This window comes from Natrix helvetica (assembly GCF_964273705.1).
Source record: "Natrix helvetica genome assembly, chromosome: 2".
NCBI classification, from domain to species: Eukaryota; Metazoa; Chordata; class Lepidosauria; order Squamata; family Natricidae; genus Natrix; species Natrix helvetica.
Window position 1 is genome coordinate 267,577,399 of NC_138552.1, and position 27,652 is coordinate 267,605,050.

The 27,652-nt window shown below is 42.1% G+C and overlaps 1 protein-coding gene across 5 annotated transcripts in view; it reads right to left on the bottom strand.

Moving 5' to 3' along the window:
- NCOA1 (nuclear receptor coactivator 1) overlaps positions 1–27,652 on the bottom strand; it is a 327,889-nt gene that overhangs the window by 178,088 nt on the left and 122,149 nt on the right. The window contains exon 4 of one of the 5 annotated variants that reach the window (XM_081943111.1): positions 10,075–10,121. The exons of the other annotated variants lie outside the window; for them this stretch is intronic. The gene's annotated coding sequence lies outside the window, so the exon portion shown is untranslated. The remainder of the gene's footprint in view (positions 1–10,074; positions 10,122–27,652) is intronic. 5 annotated transcript variants of the gene reach the window in all.

The window sequence follows — 27,652 nt, forward strand, 5'->3', positions numbered from 1 at the left end:
AGCTCCGCGTTTATTCCCAACGGGAACTTGCTCACAAAGTAATGAGTGTGCTTCCTTCTGAATTGAGAGGTTTTGATTTTGTTGTAAAGGGCCTGATAAATACCCCATTCCTCTCCTCTCTCCTTCAGCTCCTGCAAGTAAGAAATAGCTAGCTTTAAGCCAAGCTGGGGAGACAGAAGTCACAAGGAGCAGATAAACATCAAGGGTTAAACTTACTGAAAATTGTACAAAACTGAAGAGTTTGAAGAGAGAAAGAGCCAAGACATCAAATGACACATAAACCTTTCTTTGAGTTCAGTTTGGTTTTTTTTTTACTAGTACTGTGACATTATATATTAAGCACAAACCATTATATAGAGAAAAGAAGCTGCTTAGGATCATTCTTGCAAAGCAAGAGTGTCAAACTCACGCCATCACAGCGTCCTCACGTGACGTATTGGGACTCCCCCCCCCTTTGCTAAACCAGGCATGGGCATGGGCATGGCCAATGCCTGATGCATCCGGCCCGTGGGCCAGGAGTTTGACAGCCCTGTTGTAAAGGATTGTGCTATAAAATGCTCTGATCTAAAAAACAACATTAAGAACACTCCTTGCACAGAAAATGGGGAACTGGAACAATGTAAAGACCACAAGTGGAAAAGCAAGCAGCAAAATAGAAAGGGAGGCAAACGGGAGATGAAAAATGTAACACAATATAGCAAGAATAGTGGTTCAAATAGTGTTATTTAATGATTAAGCATTCTCAAAAGACATCTAGGCTGTGCACAAAAGAACTTCCTGATGGATTTTGCTCCTTAACTGCCACAAAAATATTTTTAGCATCTCAATAACATCTACTCACAATGATATTTCTTACAGATATTTCTTACAGGCATCCAGCTACAAAAGTAACAAAAGTAATAAAGGTTCAATCTGTAGTTTTGTGCCCTGCAACAATGCACAGAAGTAAAGAGTATATACTCATATTCTGATCATGTCTCAAAACCCCATGTTCTGGTGATTGGGATCTACTGTAAATATGTTAAGTTTTTCATTATACAGATTAAAGCAGTCCTTTTAGAAAAAAAACATGTAGGTATCTCACAATGATGTACAAAATAATTTGGACAATCATAATGAATTTAATGCAATTCACTAGCTTTCCTAAATTAAAAATCACAATAAAATGTGAGGAACATTTAAAAGCAGAGATTTCCTAAGAAGGAATTCTATAATCTTGGTACTTACTATAAGAAAGGGCCTATCTTCATCTCTGCTAAAGGTCTGGAAGCCTATAATTGTTTAGTCTAATTAAAGTCTTAATGCCAACCGGTTTTCAGTTCATAACATCTGGGAAAAAAAATCAGGCTGTGGTTAGAAGCCAGAAAAATATCATAGCAAATGGCAGTGTTTACAATCTACCTATTAGCTTGGTATTTTGTTTTTGGAACATGGAAGAGACTTTTTATGCTTAACTTGGCATGTGACTGTCAGTCTACTAAGATTCTGACACTTGGCAACACACCACAGTTTATACTCTAAACATTTAGGTAGCATTATGATTTTGATCTGATGTTTGGCTAATGGTGGTCAGGCAATGCTATAATTAAAAGCTTGTATCTGGATCTTTTAATACAAATGTGGAGATCAAAATAAGTAGTTCCTTCTTTCGACCATAAAACAATAAGATATTGCTTAAAAGTGAGCAATAATCCACAAAACATTGCTAAAATTTAAAACCCACACAATGACAAATGAAGAAGTGGTGATGAATATGCAAAGATTTAGTTTATCCAATACTATGCAATATCATTGCATAGATGCAAGCAAATACTTTGGGTACAGAAGACATTTTATTTTTATTCATCAAATCTCTTAATAAATTGATACATGGCGGTTTACAGGACTTTGTTGTGCATTGATGGAGAAAAGGATGGTTTCTACAGGAAGATTGCATTACCGCGACCACTTGGCATTCAACAGCAAAACTTAAAAACCTAAGCTACCTTAAGTAACCCAGAACTATCCAGGAGATTTGGAGTAATGCTCTCATATTCCCCCCAATACTTCTTATGCTAGTTTAAATGAATAAAGTTTGTAATTCAGGACATCCAACAGCATCAATCGGTCCATTCCTGCTGCAAAAGCAGAATACATCCATAATGCATTCATGCATTCCTTTTCTACCATTACAACAGGACGAATAACCTGGGTTGTTTTATTTCTATTGGTGACCAGATAAATAATTTCTCGTCTTCCTTTTTGAGCTACACAAAAGCATTAAGAGCAACTGCCTTGCCAGCGATAGTTTCTTAGCATCTCATAGTTAAAAAATAAGAACCATGATAAAAAAGAGAGTCCTCTCTTATTCTGAGACTTTGAAAAGTTGCTGCAACACAGAATAAAAAAAAACAGATGGGCAAATGACCAGCCATAAGAAAACACAGCTTCTTATTTCTCTGTAAAAATGTCCTTTATGCTCACTCTCATCTTTAATTATTTTTTTCTTTTTGTGCAGGATTTTCTTAGATACCATTGATATTCGCAACAGGCAGCCTAGACCACTGCTAAACTATTTTCAGCAACATCCAGTAATTGTTAAATTGTTACTTTCTTTGTGCCAGTATGACAGGCAGAGCAGCTGGCTCTGACCAAGCCAAAAAATTATCTGAATGCAGTTATGCATCCTTCTGCAATAACTTTGGGGAGGCAAGTATAGTGTTAAACACAGAATCAATTATATTTCTGTTTTGTACATATCAGAAATCTATTATCTAATTAAATAGCAAAATGTGCACACTGCTTTGAGTCACTGACTAGCTAAGAAATGGAACTTTGCTAAAAACTGCACTATGATTTTTTTTTTTTGTAAAATAGTACTTAGTTTGGATGTTGACCTAGCAGCCTCAAATACATTATTCCAATCTCCAATTTACATTTAATTATACAAAGAAGTATCTAACCTTAGAAGCCTCCAGTGATGGAAGACCCACAATTCCTAGAAGCAAGCTATTCCATTGCTCAATAGTTTTCATGATCAGAAAATTCCTTCTTATTTTCAGTGTAGATTTCTCTGTGTAAAGCTTCCATCCAATAGTTGTTCTCTTTCCCTTCAAGAATTGGAAGACTGCTACAGGTCCCTTCCAGCTGTATGATTCTATGTCTCCCTTTAGCTTTCTCTTCTTTAGACTAAACATGCCCCATATCCATAACCATTCTTCAAAGGGTTTAGTTTCTCAGTTCATCATCTTTGATAAACTTCCCAGCATCCTTCTTGTATTATGGTGACCAAAACAGGAGATGGTATTCTAGGGTGGTCTGGCCAGCACAGCACAGAGTAAAACTATCACTTCCCATAATCTTGACATTATACAGCTGTTAATGTCATCCAAAATTGAAGAATAACAGAGTTGGAAAGGACCTTGGAGCTCTTCTAGTCCAACTCCCTGCTCAGGCAGGAAACCCTATACCATTTCAGACAAATGGTTGTCCAATCTCTTCTTTAAAAACCCTCAGTGATGAACTTTTGGCATTGACAGCACACACTACTGGTTTCATGCTTGACAAATGGTTTACCAGGACGCCTAGATCCATCTCACAGGCAAGACTGCCAAACCAGCTACCACTTATCTTGTACCCAAGCATCTGGTTTTTTCTACCTCAGTGCAGAATCTTGGATTTCTCCCCAATGAACAGCATTTTGTTGGATACAGTCAACTGTTGAAGCCTACCAAGATTCTTTTGAACTTTTGGTGGGGTGGGGTGGGGGTGGACGTGGAACTCTATTTATTTTTCCAGTTATACAGCTTTAAGGATATAGAACGTTGGTCCTTACCTGTAGAGAGGCGGGAGGGGCTACAGCTGGGTTTAGTCACAGCCTGATTGGTCCAGAGACTGAGGGAATTTTATTAAGTATCCTTCCTTCCCTAGACCCAGTTTCACAAGGTCAAATGGAAAAAGCTGCGAAATAGTATGTAAGGAAAAGGCAATGCACACACACACACACACACACACACACACACACACGTGCGCGCGCACACACACACACACACACACACACACACGACTGCCCCAAACCTGAACTAACTAGAATACTATGGGTGGGATGTAGCCCCTCCCGCCTCTCTACAGAAAAGAAATGTTCAGATAAGGACCGACGTTCTTTTTCCTGTAGATTTGGTGGGAGGGGCTACAGCTGGGACATACCCAAGCTAAGTCTCAGGGCGGGGTGTAGACCCTGGTGAAGGGGAGGTTGCCACCTGTTGGAGAACCCAACGGCCGAAGGAAGCATCCGCCGAGGCGAAACAATCTAATTGATAGTGTCGAATGAAGGGCGTTGGAGAGGCCCAAGTGGCTGCCCTACAGATGTCCTCTAGAGGGGCCCTAGTGGCCCACGCGGGCGTGGTAGCTGCACTCTGAGTGGAGTGGGCCGTAATTCCCTGAGGTGTAACTTGATCTAAGGCTTCGTAGGCCGCCATGATAGCCTGTCGTAACCATCTGCCTATGGTAGCAGAAGAGACTCTAGCCCCCAGGGTACTGGGCTGAAAGGACAGGAAGAGAGCCTATGAATTCCGAAAGGGGTGTGTGCGCCTGAGATAAATGTGCAAGGCGCGGCGGACATCAAGCCTGTGCCAAAGGATTTCCCTCTCATGGGAGGGAGAGGGACAGAAATTGGAGAGGATGACCTCCTGCGATCTGTGGAAGAGGGAATTGACCTTCGGGAGGAATGTTGGGTCTAGTCGCAGGACGAACCTGTCTTGGTGGAATTGGCATAGGTCGTCTCTGGATGACAAGGCACCTAACTCAGATATATGCTGAGCTGAAGTAACGGCGACAAGGAAGGTCACCTTTAGAGTTAAGTACCTGAGGTGCACTGTCCTTAATGGTTCAAAAGGGGGAGTGTGTGAGAGCTCTAAGGACTAGGGAGAGATCCCATGTTGGAAACCTGTGCACCGGGGGAGGCTAGTGGGGTCTGGGCCAAGGAGAAACGGCCATCCACCACCAGGAAGGAGGAGAGGGCAGCCACCTGTCTCCGTAAGGTGTTATGAGAAAGACCCTGATCTAGGCCGTGTTGTAGAAACTCAAGAACGTGGGCAACCAAGGCATTGGTCAGAGTTAGATCAAACCTTCCGCACTAGGAGACAAACGTCAACCACGTCGAATTATAAATCCGTGTGGTCGATGAGTGCCTGGAGGCCTCAATGGTGGAAATGACCTTGGCAGACAGATTAGCGTCACTCAGGAGTTGCCGCTCAAGTGCCAGGTGGTCAGTTGAAGCCACTGAGGCTCCGGATGGAACAGGACCCCCTGGCACAGGGCGATCTCCTCCTGAGGAATCCTTCATGGGGGAGATTTGGACAGTTGGATGAGGTCCACAAACCAAGGCTGCCTTGGCCAATATGGTGCCACCAGGATGATGTGTGCCCTCCATATCACTATCTTCCTCAGGGTCCCTTGAATTAGAGGGAGAGGGGGAAAGGCATAAAGAAGGCCCGGGGGCCATGGACTTCTGAGGGCGTCCATTCTTTCTGTGTTGAGTGCTGGAAGCAGGAGAAGAACCGGGGCAGCTGAGCATTGGTTGGGCTCGCGAACAAGTCCATCAATGGGTCGCCGAAGTGGAGGCAAATTCTGTGGAAGAGTTCTGGAATTAGCTGCCACTCGCCGTGGTCGACTGTTGCCCAACTCAGCCAGTCGGCCTGATGGTTGGCTATGCCCGAGATGTGCTCTGATGTTATTGATGCCAGGTTCCTCTCCGCCCAGAGTCCGAGTTTCTGAGCTTCCAGCCATAGACCCTTGGAATGAGTCCACCCCCTGATGATTTATGTGGGCCTTTGTAGTGACATTGTTTGTCAATTGCTCAATTGACAAACAAAATTAACGCAGTGACAAGGAGGAGCACATGGTGATTGGCAATTGAGACCCGAAAGTGAAGGAGGGCCAGGCGAGCTGCCTTCAGTTTCAGCCAATTTATATTGTGGCGCAGGTCTGAGTTTGTCCAGCGACCCTGCGCTAGCCTGGCTTCCATCAAGGCCCCCCAGCCGTAAAGGCTTGCGTCTGTCGTGATTGAGATGCAATCCAGTTCCCAAAACTCAGATCTGTGGCACAAGGCCGGGGACAGCCACCACTTCAGGGACCAGCGAAGCCCTGGAGACAGGGTGACTGAACGTAGAGAATTGCTCATGGATTGGCGTTGGTAAGGAATGAGTGTCCATTGAAGTGTCCGAGAGTGGAGACGGGCCCAGGGAACTATCCCTATGCATGACACCATCTTGCCCAGCAAGCGGGCCAAGGTCAGGATGGAAACTGACCGACTTACATGGACGTGTCATGCCAAGGATTGAAGGCTTATTAAGCGTTCTGGGGAAAGGCGAACAAGTCCCGCTACAGAGTCTATCACTGTGCCCAGATGAAGGATTCTCATTGAGGAAGAGAGATGGCTCTTGGGGAAGATGATGGAAAATCCCAGGGACTATAACATCTGGATGGTCAGATTCAGGTCACGCATTGTCTGCGCTCAGGATTGGATCAGGACGAGCATGTTGTCGAGGTAGCAATTGAGTCCCACTGGGAGGGATCGCAGGTGAGCCGCCGATGCTCCAGGACCTTTGTGAACGTGCAGGGGGCAGAGGCTAGACCGAATGGGAGAGCCCTGTATTGAAAGTGGTGCCCCTCGTGGGAGAAGCGAAGGAATCTGCGATGGACTGGTAGTATTGGGATATGCAGATACACTTCCGTCAAGTCTATTGAGGCCATAAAGTCGTCCCGTTGGATCCCCAGGAGGATGGACCTGAGGGAGGACATTTTGAAGTGCCGGTAGACCAGGTAAGAGTTTAGGTGCTTCAGGTCCAGAATTGCCCTCCATCCTCCAAAGCTCTTCAGGACAACAAATAGGTTGGAGTATAGGCCCAACCCATGCTCTTCCAGCAGGACCGGCTCGACAGCTCGAATGTCCAGCAGATGTTGGATGGCTAGACGCATTAGTCAACGCTGTTCCGGATCCCTGGAAGGGATCCTGAAGAGCGTTGGGGGGGGAGAGAGAAACTCCAGACGGAGGCCGTCCCTGACAGTTGACCTGACCCAGGCATCCGATGTTATCTGGTCCCACTGATCTGCGAAGGATGCAAGGCAGCCACCTATGGGCTGACCTGGATTGGAGTCATTTCCCTCTGTGGAAGGGGCGGCCGCCCCCTCCGCGGAAGGGCCATTTGAACTGACCCTGATATCTACCTCTATCCTGATAAAAAGGACGCTGACCTTGCCTTCATATCTGTAGGGGGCATACCGCTGCTGGCAATAGTCATGGTCAGGAGGCCTGAAAGAAGAAGGTCTTTGGTAAGAAGCCGGACGGGACTCTGGCTTCTTGTTGTTAGAGGGAAGGACCTTTATCTTGCCCTTGTTTTCTACAAGGATAGGGTCAAGCAAAGCCCCGAAGAGGTTGGGGCCGGTGAAGGGGGCCGCTGCCAAATTCCATTTGGACTTGTTGTCCATTTGCCAATTGCGGAGCCACAAGAGGCGCCTCGATGTTACTGAGGTAGACAACACTCTTGAAGCAAATTTGATGGAATCTAGAGTGGTGTCTGCAGAAAACTGGGTGGCCGAGATGATCTTGGTGAGGTCTTGATGAAGACGCTCATCCTGGAGTGGAATGCAGTCCTATAATTGGCGTAGCCACATAACTGCCATGCAATTAAAGTAAGAAGCTGCAACAGCTGACTTAATGGCCCAGGCCGAAGCGTTGAAATTCTTATGGAGTGTAAGTTCTGCACGCTTGTCCTCGGGCTTTAGTTTGTCGGCCACAACGCCTGAGACTACGGTGGATGCCTTAGCGAGAAGGGTGACGGGGGTGTCTACTGTTGGTAATTGTAGGGCCTGGGAAAATGCCTGCTCCATATTGTAGAAGCGCCGATCATTACTCCCAGGGTTAGGCAAGGAGGAAGGCCGAGACCACTGGTTCTTGACCACCTCTAGGAATAGAGGTGGGGCTGGGACTTCCTCCTTATCCGTATTGGGATAAACATGGCTAGGTTGGGATCCCTGTGTTGGGACACTGGGGTGTGTGTGTGTGTACCAATCTGGGTAGTCTTTTTAGCCTTATGTAGAAGACGTTTGAAGGCCGGAGGAGGAAAACGGCCTGGAAATGCTGGAGGGTCAGGAAGGACAGAGTCCTCATCTTCCGAGAACCCCAGGTTTGGATGAGCCACCTCCCCTAGAATCGAGCCCTCACTAACCACCAAAGGGGAAGGAGGCCTAGATGGATCCTGTCCCAGAGAGGAGGATGGAGATCTGGGGTGCCTGGAGACATAATGAGGCCTTGCCACCCCTTGAGAGGAGCGTTCCCATTGGGAAAGGCCCGAGGCAATGCCCTTACAGATAGCGGAGGAAATGAGCCTCCTGATACTGTCGGGCAGAAGCTCAAGATCCTCTAGGTCCTCTTCAGAAGGACCCAGGGACGAGGGCCCCCGGGGGGGTAAGTTGTGCCGCTGGGAGATAGTTCCAAGATCCCCCTTCCCCTGGATCCCCTCCCCCCTCCCTATACGATCTTGGTGAGACAGGAGGTGAATGCGAAGCCATCTGCCTGCGACGTCTTGCAGGGGAGATGGAAGGGGAAGAAGGACTGAAACCCCTGGCGGGCGAGCCGGAATGGTGAGAGCTGGGCCCTATTAGGGACCTAGCTCTACAAGGGGATTCAGGCCTAACAACTTGTGCTAGCCTCTCAGCCCTGGCCACCTGTTTTTCTAAGGCCTTCTGTCTCCTTGACTCATCTCTGGCAGCCGCTCTGGAAGGGCAGTGGTCAGCTGCAGGTCTGGAGGCCGCTGCCCTGATTCTGAGTCTGTTTTGGCCTTCCTCTGCCATTTCTCCCTGGGCCTGCACTGATTCAGGGAGTGTGGAGGCCATGCCTCACTCATGTGGTTGGTGCCTGGCTTTAACTGCGGCAAGCCTGCCAGCCTCGATTTATGGCCACGCTGCAGGTAGCTGAGCAGAGAAGGCGTCTATCGGCCTCGATTAATGGCCGCGATGTAGACAGTAGGCCAGAGAAGAAGACGTCTGCGAGCCTCGATCAATGGCCACAATGCAGATCGCTGTCTGACAAAATGGCTGCTGCCCACGAGGTCACACCAAAATGGCCACCACGCCTCTTGCATTGAGAGGAAGGTGCCTGGTATAAGTGGCTCTGAGGTTGTAGCCTCACGGCGAGTAGAGTCTTCTTGGAACTCCTACAGCAGCTAGATCATTCAGTTTGCGCCCCGCGCTCCTTTACAAGCCACGGCGCGCCACTCGAGGCGACTTAACAACTGAGGCGCACCTCTCAAACACCGTAATTAAAGTCGTAGCTAATTCTTAAAGTTGCGGCGAGGCTCTGGCGGCAGCGAAACCTTGAAGCTGCGACGAGCTGTTAAAGCTGCGTCAAGGCTCGCGATCGTCAATTATGAATTACGATCCATGATAATCAAATGCCACCTGCAGAGCCTGCAATCCGCTCAACTGCACTAGGAGCCTGCCATCCCTACACATCCAGGGATGAGGCAACCTCCCCCTTTAGGCCCAGGGTAGGAGGACAGGGCTCTCCTTTCCCTGATGAGGCTGCAGTCGATTTTTTTTTGAGAATTTAGAATTTCCAATCAACCAAATCAGAAAAATATAAACTTCAAATAAAGTACCTCACTGGAGCCACAGCTAGTGCTTGGACCAAAGACTGAGGGAAACTGGGAGCCTATAGGGAAGGAAGGATACTTAAGAAAATTCCCTCAGTCTCTGGACCAATCAGGCTGTGACTAAACCCAGCTGTAGCCCCTCCCACCGAATCTACAGGAAAACTTTCCCTTAGTATATACTCTCAAGAACCTAAATACTCTGATACACATTTTCTTTTGAACCAACTTTCCCAAACCCTACTTTTAAAGAATCATTTTAGTATTTGGTTACTATAAATCATGTTCTGACTGGGCTATTATATTAGTGTATTTTTAAAAGTATGTTGTTAGCTACCTGAATTGATTTCTTTGATGGAGAGACACATTATAAATCAAATAAATATTACCTTTCATAATACATTTTAGAATAGAAGATGACTGGTAGTTACGATTCTCCCATTACCTATCAGTGCAGAGATGATATTGTTGCATCACTAATATTGAATTGCCCTGAAAAAAAGTTACATCATCATTTCTGATAAACAAGATTTTTTCTAGTCTTCTACCTAGCTATACAGATTCAGCTCAAATTGCATCATCCATCAACATTAATATACTCAGGGAGTTAGCCTTACTAACTCAAATAGACTGAGCTACCAAATGTTGTTACTAATTCTTTAGCCTGACCTGACAATAATACGTAACAGCAGAAAAGAATGTGCCTAGCAGAAACAAGGATGTGAAGTAGAAGCAACAACATCTGGATTTTTCACATATCAAGTTGGCAGTTGTAGCTGTAGCTTTTCTGAAATCACAGAACATTTAATTTTGCAAATACTGGAGATCCATATAATATGGATTTAAATAAAATATCTTCAAGTTAACCAAAAATTACTACGAATCTCATGATTATGTCTGATTCAGCACTGCCGTATGGAATCCTATTCAGAGATAGGTAATGTTAAATACATGCATATATTCTGGACTGTTGTTCAAAAATTGATGTTAACAATTTGGCCATTCCATACCAGTTGGTGAAAACTTCCCTTCCTGCACCCACTTTTTAAAAATAAGAAAATATTTAGACCTGAGAAGAAATGTGACTTCAGAATTTATTTTGATATTTTTAGTTCATAATGTATTAATTACCAAAATAATATTAACACATAAAACCATTCTATCATCTGTCTACTATAATCTGATCACCTGTGAAATCCATGATCCTTTGTCAGAATTCTGATGTATTAAGAATCTATTTTATTTATGCTTACCATGCATTGAGAAGCCAACTTTTTTTAGCCTTATCTAGTTTATATAAACCAGGGGTGTCAAATTCAAGGCCCACAGGCCAGATGTGGCCCACAATATGGTTAGATCCAGCCTGCAGGGTTGTCCTTGTCTACCCAGTGCAAAGATCAGGCCAGCATAGCTTTGGCTTGGCGTACCCAATACGAAGAGGAAACTGCCAGCAGTTTGGGGAGTGGCGTCAAGCTGGCCAAGCACACCCAATTGGCCATGCCTGCCCGGCCCCCGAGGTCAACCACACCCCTCAATGAAATTGAGTTTGATACCTCTGATATAAATCCTGATGGCCACTAGAGGACACGCGCACATAAATTTGAGGGTATTTCTTTTGCTGCCATCTAGTGGTTTTTATAGCAAAGCTACTCGGACCATGGTTTTATACTCCCACTACAACTCTTCCATCTCCATTTCCAAGCCTCTCACACTACTCTTCTGGGGCAGTAGGAAATGTTATATAAATTGCAGTGATTCCCCATCCCCATTTATAGCATGAATAAAGTCTTTTGAGGCTGGGGATATGGGAGGATAGATAAATAGACTGCTTCTGAGGTTTGCAGGGATATACTCCTAACATAAAATGATCCTATGGAGGATGGATATGGGGTTGACATTTATGGTTTTTTGTGCTTTGAGTGTATAAAGTAAAATTGATGTATCAAACTTATCTAACTTATTTCTTATTCTGGGTAGAAAAAAGAAAAATCATGGCGGTGAATTTCAACATTTGGCCACTAAATTTCAGCAGCATGATTTGGGGATCACCAAAGTTAGAAAAAAGGAGATGGGGTAGCAGAAACAGTGTGAGAATGACAGGTTGGCCACCCCTATTCTTTTTTTCTTCCTAATGTGCCTTTTGAATGAGCTATAACTGCATTCAAAGACTTTTTGAATAAAGGACCTCTGTTTAAAAAGTGACTGCTGATAAACAGGTCCTACTAGTTTTTGGATGGCTTCAAAAACTGCAATACCTGTTTAACCAGAGGCAACAACAGAGCTGCATACATAAATGGGAAATTCTAGTTCTCTGAAGCCTTTTTAAAATTCTTTCAACACTTAGAATTGAAACATCAAAACTATTCTCCTGGGTAGGACAGCCATTTTTAAAAGTATATGTACTGCTATAGTATAGTAGCAGATCACTGCTGCTTGCCCCTCTCCACTGACTAGCTGCCTCAACTTTAATATACAGTATCGTCCTTCATTCTGCTGCAGAATAAACTAGTTCCCAATCTGTTGCTCAAGAAGATATTGAGACACCAACTTTGAGCACCTAAACATTTCAACGTTCCTCCTCTGGTTACTTCTTAAAACCACTGCTTCCTGCTGCAATTCTTACAACCTCCTATCTCAGGATGAATTTGTGATTGCAACAGGTCATTCACTGGAGAAAAACATGCACGTTGGTGTTTGACTTGTTCTATACAGCAACTACGACTAAAAAAAAAAGACCCTTCCCAGGCTGTGGGGTTCTTTTTCTTAGCACATACAGAGAAGCTAACTGTACTTCTTCATTAGACTTCCTCTCTTCATTTTAATTTTAAGAGTAGAGAAAATGGAATGGGATGCTTTTCTAATACTACAGATGGCTCTCCAATTAGTTGCCTCCAATATTAATGAAAGATTTACATTTAAGTTACTGTATAGTTGCAGTTCACATTTACATCATCACCCATGTACTCTAAGAATTAACGTTTCTGCCTCACGTTACAAAGAGAATGTCACCCTTGCATTTATACAATACACTTAACTTGGTTATTGAATTAACTCACACTCTGGATTTGCACAACAGTCTGCATTTTAAACTAACCAAGTGGGCTGGAATTTCATGCCACACAAAGGCAGAAAAAACATCCCACCCAAGGTTAGAACGAAGCACATTTCAGGTGTTTAGTTGCTCAAGTCCAGCTGTTAGATATTTAGCTGATTTAGTGATATGCATTATCAACATTAAGAAAACTAAGATCATGGCATCTGACCCTCTCAATTACTGGCAAATAGATGGGAAAGAAATGGAGGTTGAGACAGATTTCATTTCCCTGGGCTCCAAGATCACCGCAGATGGGGACTGCAGCCAAGAAATGAAAAGATGCTTGCTCCTGGGGAAGAAAGCTATGGCAAATCTAGACAGCATACTAAAAAGCAGAGACATCACCCTGCCAACAAAAGTGCGTATAGTCAAGGCTATGGTTTTCCCAGTTGCAATGTATGGCTGTGAAAGTTGGACCATAAGAAAGGCTGAGCACCAAAGAATTGAGGCCTTTGAATTATAGTGCTGGAGAAAACTCCTGCGAGTCCCTTGGACTGCAAGGCGATCAAACCGGTCAGTCCTAGAGGAGATCAACCCTGACTGCTCTTTAGAAGGCCAGATCCTGAAGATGAAACTCAAATACTTGGGCCACCTAGTGAGAAGGAAGGACTCACTGGAGAAGAGCCTAATGCTGGGAAAGATTGAGGGCAAAAGAAAAAGAAGAAAGAGACGACAGAGAATGAGGTGGCTGGATGGAGTCACCGAAGCAGCAGGCGTGATCTTAAATGGACTCCAGAGGATGGTAGAGGACAGGAAGGCCTGGAGGAACGTTGTCCACGGGGTCGCGATAGGTTGGGCATGACTTCGTAAGTAACAACAACAACAAGTGATATGCATTCCCAATCTAAATAAACTTCAGTCTGCTCCAACAAGATTTATTTATTAAATTTATATGCCACCCATCTCTCCAACTGGGGACTGTTATTGTTAGTAAACTAGAAACTTATCTGGCCACCTATCATGGTAACCAAAATACCAAAGTCTTCCCAATTTTGCCAGGCTATTTCAAAGATCTTTGCTGTTGTTGGTGGCAGCAGCACTATTCAACTATTCTCTTTTGATTATCACTTTTCAAAGATAGTGTTCCCAGGAGTCTAGGGAACTTTTACTGGTTTTTATGTCAATCTGCGACAGATAGAATTTACAGTTGTTATTACTGACACCAGTAAAAGTAGAATGAGAGAGGAATGGACCTGATCTGATAATGAGTTAGTTCTCTTGCACAGGAGCTTCAAGTGCAGTGTGAATTGTGCCCGAAACACTTCCTTATCAAGTGCTCCTTGTATTAAAATTGTGTGCTTTATTTCAGGCACTTCAACTCCTGAGTCAGTCCCAGACTTATGAAAATTGGAAAGCTGCTTCTTGTTAAAAGTTTGTTAAATTCTCACTAAAAGGTGTTGAATATGTTCCTTTCTTAAATGCAAATTGTATTGTTTTACATTTGCAGTACTTATATTATCATGTACAAAATTACATAGATTAGCAGTTTGCATCTTCTAAATTGAACCTGTTGGCAAAGCTTAGGGGGAAAAAAGTGTTGCTGCACAGTTCTATGTTTTGAAGCTTTCCCCTCAAAATGCAACTGTTTTTCCTCCATAGCTAAAATTCTTCAATTCCTTACTTTCTTTCCATGCATCTTCACATGAAAAGGAAAAGAACTGTCCTCCTAGAGACTAATTATCAAAACACAAATTGCAGCCTAACCAACTGGTAGTGCAACAGTTGCACCACCTGACCCTTGGAGGATTTTACCAGATTGAGACTCTTTCCTCAAGCACCTGAGCTGCCCCAAGCACCTGAGCTGCCCCATTATTCTAACTGGAAAACTAAAATACATCATATACCTTAATAGGAAATAGTTCAACCTTGGGAGCTGCAAGCAAGTTCTCACTTAGTTACTCTGCAGACATTTTGCATGCAGAAGGTCCCTAGCATCAATCGGTACTATACAGCGGTGGGTTCCTGCAGGCATTACTACCAGTTCGGTGCGCAAAACATTTTGCAAAAAATTCTGTGCACGTGCATTTGAACCTAAAAGGGTCTGCGCATGTGCACAACATTAGAAAAGGTAAACAAATTACATTTTTTCAATGAAGATTGTTCTGCGCATGTGCAGAACAGAAACACAAGATGGTGGCATCGAGCATAGAACCGGTTCAGGCGTGTGTCCGGCCAAGTTACTACCTACTCAGCCGAACTGGTCCGAATCAGTAGGAACCCACCTCTGGTACTATAGCTTGAAAAGTTCTTCTGGAAGCCATAGTGATTCACTTTCAAGACAATAAGGTCTATTGTATGAATTTTTTCCCAGTTTCCCCCAAATGGTGCCCTTCAAATATGCAATGCTTTTGTAATCTAATAAATTGGGGATAAGGGCTAGAATGAGATTGAGAAAGGCTTGATTCACTTATTTCACAACTTCAAAGAGAGTGCGAATATGTAATTGCTTACAATAAAGAATGAGGAAATAATCAAACAAAAACCTCAAAAACCAGGATATTCATAGTTCCCCCACAAACAATTGTTTATTAATTTTCAATATGAAGATCAATTACTTTGGGTAGTGAAAATGAACAGTCACAAAACGACTGCCACCAATACATGGTCAGCCATAAAGGGTCCATTTGCCAATAGGCAAGCCGGTGAGATGGTTCCCAGAGACTTCTTCTAACCATTCAGAATGCTATCCATTTACCCAGCTTATATCTGCCTTTCTTCTGAAGAAGTGACCGTATTTCCAAAATAAATAATTGGGCTACAAATGCTCAGCGTTTTTTTATTTTCTGAGAATACCTACATAGAACCATTCTTTGACATGAAGATATCAAATACTAGCTTTACAACAAACTGGTTTTCCAGGAGACAAGAAAGGTGTCTATGGCAGAGGTGGGTTGCTATCGGTTTGCACCGGTTCAGATGAACAGATAGTGAAATTGGGACTGGGTTGCCAAACCGATAGGGATGGCAGGCTGGCCACGCCCTTGAACCGGTTCCCTGGTCGCCGCTGCCATTGCCGGCTTGTCTTTTAGTTATTTTATCATGTTCTGCGCAACATGCGCGCAGAACCAGCAGCAACGCTAGGCAGCAACCCAGCCCTGGTCTATGGATGCGATATTCCTGAAATGTGGAGATTCTTGGTGTTCTCTACATTCAAACATCAGGAGCACATTCACCTTCACCAATCTAAATTTGATTGGAGCCAGAAATGGAAAAAAAATAGTTCCTACTTCAGTAGTAAAGGCATACATATTCATCAAAAAGAAAAATCCCTAATCCAGTCTCTAAGATTTCTAATTAAAAAGTTCTAAACTTGTTGATCTGGGAAACATCCTTGCTCAACCTCTTGAAGAGCTGTTGACAGTCAAAATGTTTTGCTATGCAAAATTTCTTAGTAGAAATTGAGAAAATGGGGGCCAGACAGTGGAATGCAAATAAAGAGAATACTAGCCATGGATGAGCTATCCACAATTAAAATCTATACTAACTGAGTGGCCTTAAGCAAATCATTATCACTTAACCTCAATTCTCCATCTGTAAAGTGGAAATTGCCACAACCAGTTTCATAAAGTGGATGCAAAAATTAATGAGATTAGAAACTGTGAAATGCTTACATGTTAAATGTTTCTTCCAAATGGTTAAGCAACAACAATTTTGGAAAAACAGTTTTAAAAGTATACTTTAAAAGTATTTTATTTCAGCCGCTAATTGGCAATCATCTTGCCTGATAATTAGAGGTATAACAGGCTGCATATGGCATCTTTTCTCTTTTAAGAAAAAACACAGGAGCTTCAATATGTTGACTTGTCAACGTTCCCACTCTTTAATGTAAGACATTATTACAAAATACTGACTTTAAATCTTTAATTCCTCCTCTGTCTCCAACTCTTCTATCTTAAGTGATGCCATTCAAGTCGTACTTTCAACACTTCACTTGTTTGCCAGTAAACTTGACCCAAGATGTTCTTGACTAATTTGAAACAAAGTTCCTAACTGCTTTTGCTTATAAATATTTAACAAAATACATTAATTCACCCAAGGAACCTAAAATCTGTATATTAATTTCTACCACCTGATCCCAGCTGCTTGAGCTGGCACATTTTCCAACACCACCATATTTTGCAATGCTATTGCTATCAGAGTATAATATAACTGTAAAAGTTATTGACTTTATGCCATTAATAGTGGCTCAGTGGTTAAGACGCTGAGCTTGTCGATCAGAAAGGTCAGCAGTTCAGTGGTTCGAATCCCTAGCGCCATGTAATGGCGTGAGCTCTCATTATTTGTCCCAGCTTCTGCCAATCTAGCCGTTCAAAAGCAAGTAAAAAATGCAAGTAGAAAAATAGGGACCACCTTTGGTGGGAAGGTAACAGCTTTCCGTGCACCTTCAGCATTTAGTCATGCCGGCCACATGATCACGGAGACGTCTTTGAACAGTGCTGGCTCTTCGGCTTTGAAACGGAGATGAGCACTGCCCCCTAGAGTCGGGAACGACTAGCATATATGTGCAAGGGGAATATTTACCTTTACCTTATGAAATAGTTGTGGCGGATGTATCAAACAGATAAATATGCAGTGTCAACACAGACAGCAAATTCTAACAAAAGATCATCCCTCTAAATCAGGGCTGTCAAACTCGCGGCCCGCAGGCCAGATGCATCACGCGTTGGCCCCATGCCAAGTTTAGCAAATGGGGGGAAAGTCCCAATACGTCACGTGACGCCACCATAACGACGTGAGTTTGACACCCCTGCTCTGAATACATGGCCCTGAAGTGTCAAGGAGCTGGCCTGGAGTATGATAATACTGTTGTGTCAGTCCAATCAGCTGAGATTGCAGGGTTGCATTTTAATAAAAAGGCAAATAAAAGTAAAATAAAGGCCTATGACCTCACTTTTCTGACTACACCTTACTATTCCCATCCTAGAAATGTGAAACTTGTAAATTCTATAAATGGCTTTTGAAGTACATTGTCATTTTCTTTTATGCTATGATAAAATTTTATCTGACCACAGGTTAGGGAAGAAAAGTATAAAATACTTTTAGTCCCAATTGGGTACCATGGCTACGAGCCTGAATTAGTAGAGCACAGTCTATGACTGTGGAAGAAAGCTCCAAATTTAAATATTCATGAAGTTCATCAGATTTGGTTCACTATCCTTAAATAATTTCCCCCCCTCAATTTTATATACTAATATGTAACACATCCTAAGGTTCAAATCACAGTAAGGGTATGGCTAGCTGATGAGAGCTAAATAGTTTGAAATGGATCCATACTAGTCTCCCTTATTTATCAGCACAAATACAACACAAATATAAAAAGGCAATATTAAAAATAAAAATATGGGTTTCTGCCTGGATGGTTTTCTGTGATGAGCCGAAGGACAGAAAGAGGGAGGAGTGAGCTCCCTCCCATATTTGGGCATACCAGGGGTTGTAACACACACACACACACACACACACACACACACACATTATATAGAATTTTAAAATACATAGTAATCCTAGCTCCTTAAATACTAATTTCCACCCCACCTCCCCAAATAGCATTAGTGAGATTCATAGTCAAGTCATTAATGATAATTGGGAAAGGGATGAAAATGGCATTCCAGGAACTAGGATTATTGTCTGTCTTGAGAGTCTATGCAAAATTAAGGGGAGAAAGATATTTAGCAATAGTGCTGCTTTGAGTATTGTTCACATGAGGGAGAGAAGTTCTCTCTTAACTTCTCCTAAGTCTTGCAAGACTACACACAACATCAATTTCACATGTTCAACAATGCTTCTTTCCGTAACCGTCCTTAACAGAAGTCTCACTTGGAAAAGAAGTGGGTGCCACGGGATTCCAAAAGTCCAGGAATCCTCTATTTTGAATATTGATTCTTTGTATAATCTAACTTAATTATATTTTGTATAAATATTTGCTTCTCTAATCGCTCATGGAATGTTATTTTCTCAAGGGTTTCTCAAACAAAGTGAGAAACAGGAAGTGGGGGAATCGATTGAGCATATATGGCAGTTCTCCTAGAAGTAAACAAGTCCGCCCCACAGAAAATATATAACGTCACTTAACTCACTAGAAGTCATAGAAATCAGTTAAGTATTTATTAATTAACCAACTATACAAGACCACAAAAATAAAATTAACAATTACAGCATACTCAGAAAAATGCCAGAGAGATTAAATAGTCATAATCTTTCCAATAGCAATATAATCTAACATGCAAATGCTGGCTTTAACCCAAATATTGAAATTCAAAAGTGACTGCAGGATGCAATTTCCTATTAACTTAATTACATTTGAGTAGATGGCAATTAAAGGAGCACTTTAAAGAGAAAACAAATCGGGGATGAAAGGTCAATGCCAACTGATTATTACAAAGAATTTTGAAAAAGTAAATTGTAGCATATCAATTTTATACATGGCAATATTTACTCCTACGCAAATAATATAAAGTCCAAACCAAACATTTTGATTATCTTACGCTATCGTCTTCTGATCAATGCAGATAAGGATGACTGTGCAAAATGCCTAATATGCCAACTACCATCGCAAACACATATTCTGTCTAAGCATCTGGACCATGTTATCAGCAGTGTGGAAGCAGGAGAAATCTGCAAGTCTAATTACACTTTGGGATTACTAACATGACATGCTCTAATAAATACTCCCCCCAGCATCTGCTGATCTAATAATTGGCACTGGAAAGTAGCACATGCTTATCTATGTGGTTATTACCTCTCACTGATTAAGAGCCTGGCGAGGAGGCAATGGGCTGTATCAAACACAGTGGGTGGTAAAAAGATGCGGAAAATTTAAGGGGGAGGGGAGGAGAATGTGCCAGTCCCAGCACCAAGGTTTCTTAACACACCAATCTACCACTCCTTCCCATTCCCTACCTCCATAGCAGCTAAGTCTGCTTCATTTTGATTACAAGTAGTTCTTAACTTACAACCACAATTGGGACTAGAATTTCTGTTGCTAAGCAAGGCAGTTAAGTGAGTTGTGGCCTATGTTATGATCTTTTCTGCCACAGTTCTTAAGTGAATCATACAGTTGTTAAGCAAATCCAGCTTCTCCCATTGATTTAGGAGAATGTCAGAAGCTGGCTAGAAAGGTTACAAATGGCAATCACATGACTCCTGGATGCTGCAAACAGTATGTAAATACATGCCAAGTGCTTGAATTTTGATCATGTGTCCATGAGTGACTGTGTGAAGGTCATAAGTATGAGGACAGGTCATAAATCATGCTATGTCCATATGATATAGGGCAACCACCTCTTCTATCAGATCTTGACTGCATGGGATGCTTGCTTCTATTCAAGTTGACAGGGGTGTCCAAACTTGGGAACTTTAAGACTTGTGGACTTCAACTCCCAGAATTCTGCAGAGCTGGCTGGGGAATTCTGGGAGTTGAAGTCCACAAGTCTTAAAGTTTCCAAGTTTGGACACCCCTGCTCTAGGATAAACTATCCATTCCACTACTGCAATTAGAACTGCAAAAGTCACAACTAAAAAGTCATTTTGCTTCACTAATACCTGTCAAACTCTCATCCGAGGAGCATACATGCTTGCTGTTTTTACTTCCCTTCCACAGATTTAGATTTCCCTTCTACGATGTTCAAAGAAATTGAAAATAAAGCGGGGGGGGGGGGGGATAGATTGTTAGCTATTAAAACAAAAGAAAAATGACACACATCAGAATAAACCTTTCCTGGCATTTTCATTTCAAATGCTCCTGTTTATAAAATTGACAATGTCCAGACAAATGGTTCAGCTGGACAAGATACTGGTAGCATCAACCATTAAGAGCTATCATGTTGCTATCCCAATTGGAAAAAAACAAGAAAAAGGACAAAATAAAACAAAATAAATCAAATTTATTGCATGTGTTTAAAAAGCTGTAATAATTAAATGAGAGCTAGAAAAAGTGCAGAGAACAGCAAAGAAAGAGTGCAGAGAAGAGCAACAAAGATGATTAGGGGACTGGAGACTAAAGCCAGAGGTGGGTTGCTCCCGGTTCGGCCCGAATTGGGCGAACCAGTAGTAGCGGCGGTGGGAGGCTCCGCCCACCCACCAGACGCATCTGCCCATGCACCGAACTGTTGTGCAAGCACGCGAGTGTGAGAGAGCATGCCTGAACCGGTAGTAAAAAAATTAGCAACCCACCATTGGCTATAGCATATAAAGAACGGTTGCTGGAATTGGGTATGTCTAGTCTGATGAAAAGAAGGACCAGGGGAGACATGATAGCAGTCTTCCAATATCTCAGGGGCTGCCCCAGAGAAGATGGAATCAAGCTGTTCTCCAAAGCACCTGAGGGTAGGACAAGAAGCAATGGGTGGAATCTGATCATGGAGAGAAGCAACCTAGAACTAAATAGAAAACTCCTGACAGTTAGAACAATTAATCAGTGAAACAACTTGCCTCCAGAAGTCATGGATGTTCCAACACTGGAATTTTTAAAGAAGATATTGGATAACCATTTGTCTGAAATGGTATGGGGTTTGCTGCCTAGACAGGGGGCTGGATTAGAAGACCTCCAAGGTCCCATCCAACTATGTTATTTTGTTATAAACAGAATTGTACCAAATTCTATTTCTGCGTGTAAAAAAAATATTTCAGAATATGTATGTGTTTCAGAAATTTCACGTAATAAATAAAATGATAGGACAGGAAAAAACATTTTCAGAACATATCATTTTACAGTAATATTGCTAAAGATCGCTATTGTCTCTACTTGTGATCTGTTTTCCTAACAAATAGTTTTTCAGAGATATATTGGTGCTGCCAGGAGTCTTTCACTTTCTGAAGTCAATGGGTGGCAGTGAAGGGTCTATGACAATTCACCATGGCCAATTTGCCACAGCCAACTCACTGTAGGACAACTCACTGTGGGACAAGAGTTACACCAATATCAAAGAAATGGTGGAACAGACTCATTAAAGAAAGTATGGATGGCAAAAATTAAAATAATTTTTATTTATTTTAAATAATTAAATAGAATTGTTACATTGTCCCATAGCAAGTTGGCTGTGAGTTGGCTGCGGTGAGTTGGCCATGGTTTGTTGGCCACAGCAAGTTAGCTGTGGCAAGTTTTCCCATTACCAGTTGTCCCATTACCATTACTAGACAAGCAGAACATGAACAAGGCTTTTGTGGGCCAATACCCATAACTAATGGAGTGCTATCGGTGTGATGGGACCAGTGGTGGGTTCCGGATCCCATTGCAACCGGTATGCTGCAACGGGGCCCGGCGTCCACCATGTGAACTCACGCAGCATGAGCACAGCAGACACATGCGTATTTACTGCCCGTGACGCTCCAGCTGCTCAGTGAAGCGTCACGCAGGCACCATACGCTGTGTGCACGAAAGCCCTGGTCGGCTCAAGTGTCAATAAGGAGAGCGGGCGGGCGGGCCCTCTGGAGCACCGTACCGGAACAGTACCTGGTGCTCCCAGCAGGCACCGGTATGCCTGTACCGGGGCATACCGGTCATATCCCACCACTGGATGGGACCTAGGTTTCAAAAGTTTGAGCTACTCGGGGATGTAAAATAAAGGAATAAAGAAACACAGAAGGGAAAAATAGAGCACACAAAATTACAGCTGACTATTTATTCTGTTTGAGATTAAATGAATTGCCATGTACTGCTTATTCCATTTTTTTTAGTATCTCTCCACAGAAACTGTACCTACTTCCTAAGAAATACAGCATAAGAGCACCTGCATTGTGATCAACAACCTTCCATGCTGTGTGAGAAAATCTGGGAGAGAGGTCATTCAAAGAAAGAAAGAAAGGTTACATTTCTGCAGCATGCCAACTTAGCCATGATTTATAAATTAAGACAATTTTCCAGATTCTCTTAACATAGTAAGGCAATTTATTTAAATAACTTATATGCTTGCCTATCTCATTGAATGATCTTAGGCAGCTCACAGCAACCAGTAAAAACAAGAATAAAAACAAAACAAAAAAACCTCTTTCATCAGGCGCCAGACCAAGCAACCTCCTGACTGAAGCCCTATTCCAGCCGAATGGAATTGATTTGTGTTAAAATATGATTGTCCAGTCTGTATTTGGTATGGTTTGTGAAGCAGCAGACAAATTGCGGCATACACAACTGGAAAAAAAAATCTAGTTTTACAGCTAAAGTTGTTTGTTTGTTTTTACATACATTTATATGGCTGCCCAACTCACAGGTGACTCCGGGCGGTTTATGCAAATATAACTAGAGAAAGATTTCTAAATGGTTTTTTTTTTTTTTTTTGTAACTCTAGAAGCTGTTCCCAGCAAAAACAAGCCCAACTTGTGTGTGAAATATCCAAATAAGTTTGCCTAAAGCACAGTAGGTACGTAAGTTAAAGAAATAGAAAGTCCCAGAATATTGGAAACTAGCTTTAAATGATTCTTTGATGCTATAATACTTCTATAATTAAAAATATCTGAAGTCAAATGTCAAGAGCTCATCATTACAGAAGTAGAATAAACTTTTAATGAAATTTGTCATGGAGCAGTTACCATTACAAAGAAAACTGCAACAGAGAAAGCTGGGATTGTAGTTCAGATTTATTATAGGTAAAGATAAAGGTTCCCCTCGCACATATGTGCTAGTCGTTCCCGACTCTAGGGGGAGGTGCTCATCTCCGTTTCAAAGCCGAAGAGCCAGCACTGTCCAAAGACGTCTTTGTGGTCATGTGGCTGGCATGACTAAATGCCAAAGGAGCACGAAACACTGTTACCTTCCCACCAAAGGTGGTTCCTATATTTCTATTTGCATTTTTATGTCCTTTCGAACTGCTAGGTTGGCAGAAGCTGGGACAAGTAATGGGAGCTCACTCCGTTACGCGACACTAGGGATTCGAACCGCCGAACTGCCGACCTTTCTGATCAACAAGCTTAGCATCTTAGCCACTGAGCCACCACGTCCCCCCAATACTGGGTATAGAGCTATGGAACTGCAAAAAGTTCTTCAAGGTTTATACTGATGCTTCCCAGGATGTATAAAGGAATGGTTATCCATTCTACCCTCTCTACGCAAGAGAAAATATTGAACAAAAAAAAGGAAATGGAAAAATTGTCTGAGCAAAAATAGCTGCTGAATACATTAACTTCTTCCTGGGTACAGGTAGTCCTCGACTTACAACAGCTTGTTTAGTGACTGTTCAAAGTTACAATGGCAATGAAAAAAGTGACTTATAACCATTTTTCACACTTATGATCATTGCAGCATCCCATAGTCACCTGATCAAAATTCAGACGCTTGGTAACTGACTCATACTTATGACAGTTGCAATGTCCTGGGTGATGTGATTCCCTTTTGCAACCATCTGACAAGCAAAGTTAATGGGGATTCACTTAACAACAGTGGCACTAATTTAATAACAGCAATGATTCTGTAATGAAAGTGATTCTTCCTTGCCAACAGTGGCAAGAAAGGTCATAAAATGGGGCAAAACTCACTTAACTAGTGTTTCACTTAGCCACAGAAATGTTTGACTCAATTGTGGTCGTAATTCAAGGACTACTTGTATGTTCTATATGTTAGAGCAGTGATGGCGAACCTTTTTTGGCTCGTGTGCCATAAGTGGGGGGAGCGCAGGGGGGTCGTGTGCAGGCGTGCTGCATCCATAATGCAATGCGCGACCCCCCCCCCCAGTGCACGTGCTGTTCATATTTTAGACTGATTGATGATGGTACATGATGATATGCCATTAAGTCACTCTCAATTCCTAGCAATCATATAGAATTTCTAGAAGTAGAATTTTTTTCATAGCCCAATGGAAAAAAAAAAAAGTTCCCTATGAACATTTTGACAACTAATGTACTAGGAAGAAACGTTATAATCAAACCCAGAATATTTATATTTGTTCTTTAGCTACATTATAAATATGTCCCAATTCACAAGTTCTGGGGCTGAGGGAAGGTTCATATCAAGTCCCATTATGGAGAACTAACTGTAGTAATTGACACTGGACTTCCAAGTTCATGCTTTCACTCTTGCTTTTCAAAACCAAGATGCATGAGGTCAGCCAGAAGCACACTGCTCCAGAAGTGCAGGGAAGCCAAAGTGACAAGAAGATATATTTTACTTTTCTTTAACTGCAGGTGACAGAGAATCCATACTGTTCTTGAAAAGAAAGAATATCCAGCCTACTAATCTTTAGCAAACTTATGTCTATGCAGGTAAAGAAGACAGTTGGCTCAAGAGACCAATGTCCTAGCCTTTTGTTGCTGTTTTAGTTAAGGAAGCTAAACCAGGGGAACACTGACTAAACATTCACAGTAGGTGAAAAGTCACGATTATGAAAGAAAAAAAATGAGTTAAATCCATTTATTCATTCTCTCTTTGCACCTATATTTGTACACTTACCAGAAGTGCTATCCTAACATGCTTTTTCAAGAAACAAGTCACTCCATAAAGGCACCTTTGAAATCTACCAATATTCATTGAAAATGAAAACATATCAATGAAAAGCTTTGGACTGTAGCTTTAGAATCATGAAATGTGGCAGGTACTCATCCAAGAAATTCTCGCAATGCTTTAATGAGGAAATGCAGGGCCAAGCAATACCAAGTGGACATTGTTGGATTCAGGTTGTTTTGAAATGCCTCTAAATGGAGTTTGTTTGCAGCTTTGTATATTATTACTGCGCTGTTTCTATTTATCAGCTAAAATTTCTGAAAATCAGGAGTGTTATACCTTAAGCTTTTAGAAACTGGCTCATTTCATCAGATGTAGTATACATTCACCTAATCAACTGAGCTAAACTCATGAAAGCATCCATCCATCCATCCATCCATCCATCCATCCATCCATCCATCCATCATCTATCTATCTCTAGATACTCACTGGAAAAGAGTCTAATGCTGGGAAAGATTGAGGGCAAAAAAAGAAGGGGATGACAGAGAATGAGGTGGTTGGATGGAGTCACCAAAGCAGTAGGTGTGAGTTTAAAAGGACACCAGAGGATAGTAGAAGGTAGAAAGAAGGCCTAGAGGAATGTTGTCCATGGGGTCGCAATGGGTCGGACACGACTTCGCAACTAACAACATCCATCCATCCATCCATCCATCATCTATCCATCCACCTCACTATCAAAAGGCTATGCCTTTTAATAAAATTTATTTGTCTGAAAAGATGCTACCAGACTCTTCCTGAGTTTTTGTGACTATAAACTGACACAGCTTCCCCCACCCCCCCAATGTCCAAAATCTCAAGGAACCTGTTTTACAGGTGACTTAGACATATAAATAATTCGGAATGCAAAGCACAATGTAAGTATGCAGACATGCATCTTTGCTCAAACATATTCCAAAATTAAAATACTGTGCAGTATTTGGCAGACTGAAACAGTAATAACAATTATAAAGAAATTAAGATTGTGATTATTGGAATGAACTTTGATTACATGCCATTGAATCATTTTAACTCCTAGCAACTACAGAACTTTGATCCTCATTAATTCAGCAACTACCTGAAAAATGCTTCCTTATTAAGATCCTGTTTCTCACAATGGCCAGTTAATATACGTGCCAGCACACACTACATGAGAACAATAATGGTGCAAATAGTTTTTTTGTAATGTTGCATCTTGTCATAAAACTAATATTCAAAATGTTTTTCCTACAAATGTTGAGGTTTCCTAAAAGACATCATAATTAACAGTTTAACAGTTTTATCTTTCTCTTTTAAAGCTACCTAAACTTATTGACAATACCACAATTTGTGTCAATAATTAGATAAATTGGGTATTGTCCAAGGAAGTAGACCCTTCATCTTTCCTGGATTTATGAATTTTCAATGGCTGGTCTACGTTTCAAGATTAGGAGGAAAGATGAAGAATTCTTCTCAATCAACTTTCTTTCCATCATGGACCACTTTATCATCCTCTGTACTGATTCCTCACTTAGTCACGCTAAATTTCAAACCTGTGTCCAGATGCTTTAACATATACTGAAACTGAAGATATTCTAGCACCTTATTCACCTTCAGTTGCCTTTTTTTCAGTTCTACAACATTCTTAACGTGTTCTTCCAAATCTGGAGACAAATAAGTTAGAGCATTGTTAGTTTTATTTTAAAGAGTTTTCATAATCATTTATGTCTGTCTGTCTCCATCCAGCCATCATTAAATAAATCACTAAGTGAGACATCACATGACTGTGACAGACTTACGATCTCACTTTCATTGCAGCCAGTAAGCACTTCTGAGAGGACACAAAATGAGCTTACCCAGCTGGAACCAAGTGGGCAGCAGCAATTACTACAAGAAAATGGTCCCACAAATACCTAGATCTCAAGCCATGAGAAGCTTTAAAGGTAATAACTGAAACCTTTAATTTTATCCAGAAGCCTATAACAGCTCTCGGAATAGTGTTGCTATATGGGTGGTTTTGGTGTTACCCCAACTGCTGCATCCTGAGCCAGCTATAGCTTCCAAATGTTCTTCAAGTGTATAATGCAATTGAGAGGTGAGTAGGTAGCAGCGCATAAGGCCTGCCATTTCAGGAAAGATTGCAATCAGTACACAAAACAGTGCTATGTTCTGCTAAGCTCTAGCTATCACCTGCTCTCTGAACAGGACCTGTAAGTCAAGAGGGGCCCCAAACTGGGAACCAACTTCACCCAAAGAAGTGCAACTTCATTCAGATTTAATAGCACCATCTCACTGGCAGATATTTGAACCCAAAGCCACTTGGTTTTGTTAGGATTGGGTTCAAACCTGTTTCTCCCCATCCAGGTCTTGACAGTCCCCAGGTATCTGGACAGCACTTTGACAGCATGGCTTATTTGGCCAGAGATTGAGATGGACAGTTTGGTATCATCTACATACTAATGACACTTGATTGCAGGCCAACAGATGATCTTGCCCAAAGACTTTGTGTAGAAATTGAATAGAATGAGGAACAGCATCTATCCTTATAAT